Source organism: Carassius carassius, chromosome 27 (assembly GCF_963082965.1).
Source record: "Carassius carassius chromosome 27, fCarCar2.1, whole genome shotgun sequence".
NCBI lineage: Eukaryota > Metazoa > Chordata > Actinopteri > Cypriniformes > Cyprinidae > Carassius > Carassius carassius.
In genome coordinates, this window is record NC_081781.1 from 1,067,501 (window position 1) to 1,078,426 (window position 10,926).

General features: G+C 27.7%; 1 long non-coding RNA gene across 2 annotated transcripts in view; it reads right to left on the reverse strand.

Moving 5' to 3' along the window:
- LOC132107179 (uncharacterized) overlaps window positions 1-10,677 on the reverse strand; it is a 19,732-nt gene extending 9,055 nt beyond the window's left edge. Inside the window, exons 1-3 of one of the 2 annotated variants that reach the window (XR_009424241.1) lie at window positions 10,329-10,677; window positions 8,519-8,630; window positions 3,347-3,446 (exon numbers count right to left, since the gene is read on the reverse strand). This is a non-coding gene — a long non-coding RNA (uncharacterized LOC132107179). Of the gene's footprint in view, window positions 1-3,346; window positions 3,447-8,518; window positions 8,631-10,324 lie in introns of both variants that reach the window. The other variant, XR_009424242.1, reaches the window with a different exon arrangement.
- Window positions 10,678-10,926: the final 249 nt, after the last annotated feature.

Below are 10,926 nucleotides of genomic sequence, written 5' to 3' on the forward strand. Positions count from 1 at the left end.
TAGAATTTCAAAATCACATTTCTATACCAATAATTAAATAATGAATCAGAATGCATAAGAAGCGCTGTATTATGTAGACCTGTAGTGGACGATGACTCAAACCCACGTACTCCTGCTACTCTACAGGGAGCCATGAGTAATCTAAGATGAAAACTAGTAAGACATTATCTGTCTGTTGCACACGTGAACGATGTGTGCTTTACACACTCAATCCTTGGGCCACATTTGCACGTGCTGTATCGAGTCCTCCTGTGACCCACAATGCAGCCTGCCTCCCACACACACACACACACACTCCACTGGAGACCACTGACAACACACACACACACACACACACACACAGAGTTTATGCTGGAGGTCAGTGCGCTCACAAACACACATGCACTTCACACACAAACTGCACACGTGTTGCGACTGCATGGTCCGGCGTGCTAAACAAGCATGTGGAGTTAATTAGACCACATTCTTAGCATGTAATGCACCTCATTTGGGTCATTAAGGCTCTTTTGTCACACACCTTTATCTAGACGGAGAATATACAGTGAACCACACACTAAAACAAAGCCACAAACACACAAGCACATGTATTTTCAACCTGTTACAGTTTATGTTACATTTTGTCCCTTTTTAGCATCTGGCATTCACACGGACATCACATGGCTTGCGTGTGTGTGTGTGTGTTTGGCTCAAACTGTGATTTGGGTCTTTGTTCTGTCATATCTGGTGACAGTCAACGTGAGAGCTGGGAAATCTGGACAGTAGCTTCTACTCAAAAACATCATGTGAGTACATGTGCGTTTCTTCATGTGTGCAGTCTGATATATTTAAAGCAAGTGCATTAGATGCTAAAAGTGTTCTTGTGATGCACACAGAGTGCAAGCATTAGATTTTGTTAAAGAAATTAGTACTTTTATTCAGAAGTGCCAGTCAATTCAGATATAATGTTACAAAAGATTTCCATTTCAGATTGTTTTATATTCATTTAAGAATCCTGTGAATTAAAATGTACATTTGAACAGATATTCACATAGAAACTAATAGATTTTTTTTTACTTAACTGTATTTTTAATCAAATAAATGCAGTCTAAAAAAGACTCCTAAAGAATCTAAAAAAACATACCAAACCTCAAACTATTAACATTTAATGCACATGAAAAGCTAAAAATGGTGTTTGCAACACAATGTGACAGTCCATTAAAATATTTAATGTGAAATAATTCAAGGTGAAATGATGCAGTTATAATTGTAATTAATATTAATAATGCAATAATGCAAAAAAATAAATAAACAAATAGACCTTATTTGCTTTATGCAAATATGTCGTTTGCTTTTATATGAGTTTATTGCCATATCAGCTTCTAAAGGCTATTACATTGCAGATTGTAATCAAACATTCAATACAATTCAGCTTATAAAAGTTTGTAATTTTGTTATTTTAATTTTGACAGTATCTTTTAATTATTACTTAGTATCTCATAATTTTGACTATTTGTGTAATATTGACTCAGCGTCTCATAATTTTTATTTTGTTATAATTATGACGTAGTATTTTAAAATTATGACTCAGCGTCTCATAATTTTTATTTTGTTATAATTATGACGTAGTATTTTAAAATTATGACTCAGCGTCTCATAATTTTTATTTTGGTATAATTATGACTTAGTATCTCATAATTTTGATTTTTCATGTCATAATGACTCAGTATCTCATAATTTTTATTTTGTTATAATTATGACGTAGTATTTTAAAATTATGACTCAGCATCTCATAATTTTTATTTTGGTATAATTATGACTTAGTATCTTAAAATTATGACTCAGCATCTCATAATTTTTATTTTGGTATAATTATGACGTAGTATTTTAAAATTATGACTCAGGGTCTCATAATTTTTATTTTGTTATAATTATGACGTAGTATTTTAAAATTATGACTCAGTATCTCATAATTTTTATTTTGTTATAATTATGACTTAGTATCTTAAAATTATGACTCAGCATCTCATAATTTTTATTTTGGTATAATTATGACGTAGTATTTTAAAATTATGACTCAGCGTCTCATAATTTTTATTTTGTTATAATTATGACGTAGTATTTTAAAATTATGACTCAGCGTCTCATAATTTTTATTTTGTTATAATTATGACGTAGTATTTTAAAATTATGACTCAGCGTCTCATAATTTTTATTTTGGTATAATTATGACTTAGTATCTCATAATTTTGATTTTTCATGTCATAATGACTCAGTATCTCATAATTTTTATTTTGTTATAATTATGACGTAGTATTTTAAAATTATGACTCAGCATCTCATAATTTTTATTTTGGTATAATTATGACTTAGTATCTTAAAATTATGACTCAGCATCTCATAATTTTTATTTTGGTATAATTATGACGTAGTATTTTAAAATTATGACTCAGCGTCTCATAATTTTTATTTTGTTATAATTATGACGTAGTATTTTAAAATTATGACTCAGTATCTCATAATTTTTATTTTGTTATAATTATGACTTAGTATCTTAAAATTATGACTCAGCATCTCATAATTTTTATTTTGGTATAATTATGACGTAGTATTTTAAAATTATGACTCAGCGTCTCATAATTTTTATTTTGTTATAATTATGACGTAGTATTTTAAAATTATGACTCAGCATCTCATAATTTTTATTTTGTTATAATTATGACTTAGTATCTTAAAATTATGACTCAGCATCTCATAATTTTTATTTTGTTATAATTATGACTTAGTATCTTAAAATTATGACTCAGCATCTCATAATTTTTATTTTGGTATAATTATGACGTAGTATTTTAAAATTATGACTCAGCATCTCATAATTTTTATTTTGGTATAATTATGACTTAGTATCTCATAATTTTGATTTTTCATGTCATAATGACTCAGTATCTCATAATTTTTATTTTGTTATAATTATGACTTAGTATCTTAAAATTATGACTCAGCATCTCATAATTTTTATTTTGGTATAATTATGACTTAGTATCTCATAATTTTGATTATTCATGTCATAATGACTCAGTATCGCACAATTTTTACTTTGTCATAATTACTATTAAAATTATTTAGTTTTATATGCATGTTACTGTAATATTTTTTTACTTTTTTTGAGTCCATCATACAAAACGTGTTTTTCAAAGTTTTTCCTTATAAAAGGAATAAACTGATCAATAACATGTTTTACAATCAATATTACAGTGCCACAATACTGATATTTTGGTGATTTCTCCTTATGCAAGGTATAATTTCCTACTGATTTTGGGGTGAAATGGAGGACGTGGAGATTCTGAATGGGGAATATATTGGATCTCACCTTGACGAGGTTGATGATGATGATGGGGGATCCAAACCTCTGCATCATCTGATCGAAGTGAAGATCATTGCTGTGAGTGTTTTCGGGTCAACCTGGTCCACTGAGAGAGAGAAAGTGCATTTTAATAAGAACAGCTTTTTACAGAAGTGATTCACAGTCATAAGACTCATGGTCAGGATGACATAAATTCAGAGTCATTTTAAATCAAATAAGTTACCAAGAAAATAAAATATATAAAAAAAGAATTCAGCTAGATTTGTCTGCATTTGAGTTTATTCCCATATCAGCTTCTAAAGGCATTTCATGGCAGATACCGATCATATACAAACATTTAATACTTCAATCAGCTCTTTAAAATAAAAAGTAAAAATAGTAAATTTATTACTTGTCGTTATGATATGAGATTATGACTTTTTATAGAATAATTATGACCTTTTTGTCCTCACCTAGCATCTCAATTTTAATCTTTTATCTCAGTCATGACTTAGTAAATAATAATGACTGTCAAAATTGACTTTTTACACCATAATTGAAACCCACTAAGTAAAATGAAGTAACATTATATATTTAGATAAAAGATTGAAATTATGAGATAAGTAATAATGATGACACATTGAGTTTTTGTTTTAATTATGGCTTAGCATCTCATTATTTGGCTTATGCCATAACGACTAAGTATCTCATAATATTGACTTTTTACATCAATTACAACTTAGCAACTTACACTTTAACTTTTATGTAAAACTTTTGACTTAGTATCTCATAACTTTGAATTTTTGTTAAAGTTATAGCTTGGCATCTCATAATTTGGCTTTTTATGGCATGACGGCTAAGTATCTCATAATATTGACTTTTTCATAATCATAATTATGACTTAGCATTTTACATTTTTGACTTTTTATGACTTAGTATATCATAATTTTAATTTCTGTCATAATTATAACTTTAGTACATAAAACAATTTCACAGTGACAATTATTACTTTGTATCTCATAATTTTGATTATTTGTTTCTTACTTGAATTGGGCTTCTGTTTAAACAAATCAATGTGCACTATGTGGGTCATAAGTCTGCACTGCGCAGCAGGCTACAATCTAACTGTGCAGTTACAAACCCATAAACAGATTACAGCACAACACTCAAAACACTCCTGAAAGTAGGTTATGAGAACGAGGTTCTCTCGCATACAAAAATCTCCCTTTTACATGGATTCATTAACAGCACACAAAAGGGAATTCAAAATCAGCATAATCAAATGCTTGAGCACTGAAAAGTCATTCAGAAGGTCAGACAAAGCTCATGGAGATGGCAGCATGACACATGCTAGTGATGAAAGAGAAAAACTGTGTCTCATCTTCTCACAGCACCCCAAACAATCAACGAAAGAGGGCCGAGACTCGAGCCTTGCGTAACAACTTCTTTCCGGTTTTTGTTTAGCAGAGAATCGATATCTGTTATCCTGGAAGCCCTTTGTGTACGTGCTGTTTTAAACCTATATCGAACTGACCTAATTACAGAAAACATTCTTCATGAACTCTCATCATCTTCTGACAGAAGGACATTGCATCAGGCAAATTTTATAATGTATTAGAAAGATGAGTAAGTGCAGAGGATGACGAGTCTGGAAATTAAGAAAATCACAAAATCACCTAAGAACTTAGGGTCATATCCGAGTGTATTTTGGATAAATTGCACAGGAGTAAACGATTTCCTCAATCAGGTTCTTTAAAAAAAATTAGATCAGTATGCTGTTTTTGTCTGTATTTGTGCTACTGGATCAGTTTAATTTGCCATAAAGTAAGACAAAAAGTCAATGGGATTGTCTTAAAAGTGATTATTCCAGTAATTGTGCTTATTTACTTACAGATACAAAGTCACATGAGATAAAATGAGGTATGAGGTGCTAAGATGAGATAAAAGTCATTATTATGACATAGAAATGCATAATTATAATATTAAGTCAAAATTATGAGATTATGAGTCATCTTTATGAGATAAATTCATTGTGGCATAAAAAGACATCATAAGTCAAAACTATGAGATACCAAGTCATCATTAAGATAAAAGTCATTATTATGTCATGAAAAGTCAATTATAATACTAAGTCAGAATTTATAATATGTCAACTAAGTCATAACTATGAAATAAGTTGTGATTATGACAAAATTACATAATTATGATATTAAGTCAAAATTTAGATACTAAATAATCATTATGAGATACCAAGTCATCAATCTGAGACAAAAGTAATTATTATGATATTAAGTCAAAATTATGAGATACCAAGTTATCTTTCAGAGACAAAAGTCAATATTATAGCATAAAAGCCATAATTATAATGTTAAGTAAAAATTATGAGATACTAAGTCATAATTATGAAATTAACGTCATTATGACATGTTGAAGCAACAACAAAAATGTATGACATAAAAAGTCAATTATAATACAAATCAGAATTATGAGATAATTAAATATAATGACAAAATATCATAATTATGATAAAAAATTATATAAAAATAAGAGTTACCAAGTCTTTTTTCAGAGACAAAAGTCATTATGGCATAAAATAACAATTATGATATCGAACTGAAATTATGAGATACTAAGTTATAATTATGAGATAAAGGGGATTATTATGACAAGATTATTTACAATAATGAATCAAAATTGACAAACTGAGTCATCATTATGTCATAATTATGAGATGCTAAGTCATTATTATAAGATAAAGTCGAAATTGTTACATGATGTCAGAATTCTGAAATAAAAAGTCAATTATGACAAAAAAGTCAAATTCTAACTTAATTATGTCATATTTCTCACTTTTTCTGTAGCTGTGCGATGTTGTCAAAGCACTGATGCATCACAAGCACGACAGAATTTGTGCTGGACGGGAATTTTCTATTTGAAGCAAAATGTTGAACCCGAGCAAACACGCACAGTTGAGGACGCTGGCGGTAACCAATCTAAGTGAAGCAGCGAGCGCACAGCTGGATCAGTGTGAGCCGCTGTACTTATGAAATGTCATCTTGCTCTGTCTAAGAAAGCAGTGAAATGGGTTTAGCATCAACAAGAGAGAGATAAAGCAAGAGAAGATGACAGATCCTCAGACGGCCCGGATGATGTCATCTGACAAAGAGGAATCTGCTAAAGCCTCTAAAAACCAGAAGAAACAATTAATGTTCTGGTAGAGGTGAACTTAAAAGTAGTTAAAACTTAGCTGACGTATATAGCCAAGTGGACATAAGAAAACTCTCAAAGAAGAAACCTCACAATATTAAACTGGGCCAGAATGCCTCCTGAAGGAAATAACTTCTTCTCCTCTTTTAGCTGGTTAAAGGTGATCTAGCAGGTCATCAGAAGATGGTCAAGTCAAAAATAAAATAAAATAAAATAAAAAATAAAATAAAATAAAATAAAATAAAATAAAATAAAATAAAATAAAATAAAATAAAATAAAATAAAATAAAATAAAATAAAATAAAATAAAATAATTCTGAAGAAGGGTACATAATAAAATATAAAATAATAAAAAATTTACTATTAACTATTCTGCAGAAGGGTACAAATAAAAAAAAAAACATTTAAAATAAAAATTGAAAATGAGAATGTTTAGCAAAAAAAATTTTTTTTTAATTTAAATAAAAGGTTTTTGACTGTGTTTTGTAGAGGGTACAAAAATAAATAAAAAATAAGTATAAGTCTTAACTATATTAAATAATAAAAATACGTATAAGTTTAAACTGTGTTTCTAAGTGTTGAAAATAAAATAGAATACATAAATATTTACATTTTAAACAATTTAATTAAAATAAAAAAAATAGGTTTTAACAATATTTTGCAGCATGGAATGTGGAAAACAACTGTAAAACTAGATCACTGTCATGAATAAAATATAATCAAATTAAATAGGATTTTAACTGTATTTTGCAGCAGGATGAAAAAAGTAAATAATTTAAAAAAGAAAAAACAATACATAAGTAGTAGGTTTTAACTATTTTGCAGAAGGGTATACAAATTATTTATAACAAAAAAATGCTAACAGTATTAAATGTATTGAAATTAATAAAGGTAGAAATTAATATAATTAAGAAATACGATTTGGTTTCAGCTGTATTTTGCAGAATGGCATTTAGATCACACCCATGATAAATCAACAGTCCAGACTCTCTCTTTCACACACACACACACACACACACACATGAATGTGCATCACTATGAAACGGGCGCAGACTTTGTTTTGTCTGACTTTGGGGTCAGAGACAGTTCATCTATATAAACCAGGATCATGAAAACATCCGTATGCAAAATCTGGCATTTCAGGGTCTGAATGGATGTTTTTATACAGGACACACTTTCTGAATGTTCAGATCTAACATTGCACATTTAAAAAACCTATTAACATCTTTAGCTTTGAGCAGATAAATGCATTTAAACACAGACTTTCTCTTCTAGATGTATTAAACAGGAAATAGTGGTGAGGAAATGGACAGGAAGTGGCTCTTACAGCGTATGAGCGGTTTGGACATCATTGTGTGTTTTAATTCAAGTAGATTTTGAAGAAGGGTACAAAAAAATTATAGTAAAAAATAAAAGTAGCTTTTAATAATTTTTTTATTTTTTAATGTAAACAAAAAACATGTTCAATTAAATGTAATAAAATGTACAAAATAAAATGTAGGAAAAAAAACATGGGGTGTTGAAAAATCAACACATATAAAATAAAATAAGTAGCTTTTAATTAAAAATCGTAAAAAAATTATAAATAATATTTCATATTTTAAATTAAAATTATAAATGTAAATAAAAAATTAAAGTAAAATATAACCAAAACATTTAATTAAATTAAGAAATAATATTAAATAATCAAATAAAAAAGATTTAATATACAGTACATTGAAAACTATATACATTTTATAAATTATATCAAAAATAATATTCACTTGATTTCAAACTGTATTTGAATTTTCGGCAACCTAGTGATTTGCATATTTTATGCTCAACAAATACACATATTCAGACACGGGCTGTGTTTTCAGTGCAAAAAAATTAAAATAAATTTACAAATAAATTAATATTTGATAGAGAAATACACGCATTCAGGCATGGGCTATGTTTTAGCTCTGAAAATTAAAGATAAATAATCAAAGATTTTTAATAAACAACACTTACATAAGTACAAGGTTCCCTTAAGTAGCTTCAACAGACTTTAGCGAGGATCCTGTAGTGTAGTGAAAACTTTCTCAAAGACCGCTTGCCTGTAGTTTAATCGTTAAACGAGCAGCTGAAATACATCAGTATCTTCCCCATCATAAATCATCACAGAGAGCTTAGAGAAGCTTTAACAGCCGACAGCTTTAGAGCGAACGTAATCACACCTGAACACACAGAGATAAATACAAAAGAAGCACGGCTTGGTTTGGACAAACGGCACACAAAAGAACACCACTGTAAATAAAACTACCAAGAATAACATAAGTGGCTTTAAACTTTATTTTGCAGAAGAAAATGTAATAGATTACAATTAAATACAAATTTGTGCTGTCAAACGAATAATCACAATTAATCGCATTCAGAATAGTAGTTTTTGTTTATGTACGTGTTCTGTGTATATTTATTATGCATAGATAAATACACACACAGTATATATTTTGAAAATATTTACATATATTGTATCTACATTTACATTCTTATATTATATATAAATATATTTAATATATAAACAACGTATTTTTCTTAAATATACACATGCATGTGTTTGTGTATACAAATATACACAGTATACAGTACACACGCATATATTATGTATACAAAACGTTTATTTTCGATGCAATTAATCGCGATTAATCGTTTGACATCAATAATAAAAATGTTAAAAAGGATCAGTTATTAAAATAAAAAATATTTTGTATATTTTGAAGAATCTTTTTGCAATGGAAGAGAAGTACACATTCACACATCACAGCAAAGATATGAATAAAAATTAAATAAAATTAAATAAAATTACATTTACAGAAGGGTATAAAATAAAACAAAATAATAAATTCTCTGAAAATCAGAGATAAATAAAATAAAACAAAATAATAAATAGTAAAAATAAAAAAAAATTTAATATAATTAAAAACTGAAGATCAAATATAAATACAAGAAAAGAAAAGAAAAAAATAACAATTAAGAAAAATAAATACAATTTAATTTTAACTGATTAAAATAAATCAGTTTTAAGGTATTTTGCAGAAGGGTAAGAAATAAAATATAATAAAAAAATAAAATAAAATATATATATATATATATATATATATATATATATATATATAAATAAATATATATCGAACTGTAATTGTTTGCACACTATATAGTAGAGAAGTATACTAATCAGCTAATCAGACATTAGTTTTTTTAGCTCTTAAAATACAAACTAAATAAATAATAATAATAAATAAAATAATTTAAAATAAAATAAAATAATTTAAAATAAAATAAAATAATGTTTAAAACAATTAATTGAAAGTTAAACAATTTTAAAAAATGTATTTTAAAATTAAATTTAAATTAGGTTTTGATTCTCCAAATTTTGCATATTTTTTGACTCTGATGACTCATGAATAAAGCAAAATAAAACAGTTTAAAATTTGATTAAGCACAAAATGAAAAATAAGAAGTAAAATAAAATAAATGAAAAATACAGTGCTACCCAAAATGCAATTAAACATAACAAATATAAATATATAAATTAAGAAAGAAAGAAAATAATCAAAGCAAATACATATAAAATAATGTATATATATAATTTTACTTTATTTAAAATAAAATAAATAATATTAAATACAATTAAGCAAAAATAAAATCATGTTTAAAAAATTTACTAAAAGTAAATAAATAGAAAATAAATTATATATTTTTTTAAACTAAATTTAAAGTAGGTTTTGATTCTCCACGTTTTTAAAATAAATGAATAGCTTTAAAAACAAATCTTACTGACCCCAGCCTTTGCTTTCTCAAATGTTTTGTGTGCTTCTCAGTTCTTATCTTGCTTCTATGAATGCATTAGACTCTGAGATTAAAACAGTGTTGACATCCGTGAACCCCTTCACCGCTGCTTCAGGCTCCTCACAGAGAGAAACCATTACGAGACACAGCAATCAACCGCGCCAGACTCTCTCCGGATCATCACTACTCCCTCCTTGTGTTCTTTCAGCTCGTTGTGGACCTTTCTGTTCAGTTTTGACCCTCCTGAACTGTCTTCTGGGAAAAACAGCTGATGTCGAGCAGGTTTCTGAAACACGGTAACTGGTCTGTTGCTGGTTCAAAGTGATCAAGATCAGGTTCAACAGCAGGCAGCTGAGACGAGAAACACTCCAAAGCAGCTTAGACCGGCTAGACACCATCCAATAAAATAAAATAAAATAAAATAAAATAAATAAAATAAAATAAAATAAAATAAAATAAAATAAAATAAAATAAAATAAAATAAAATAAAATAAAATAAAATAAAATAAAATAAAATAAAATAAAATATGCAACATTTAGACATCTATAAATGTTCAACAGGTTTTAAAGACTTCTGTCGGATTATTTGT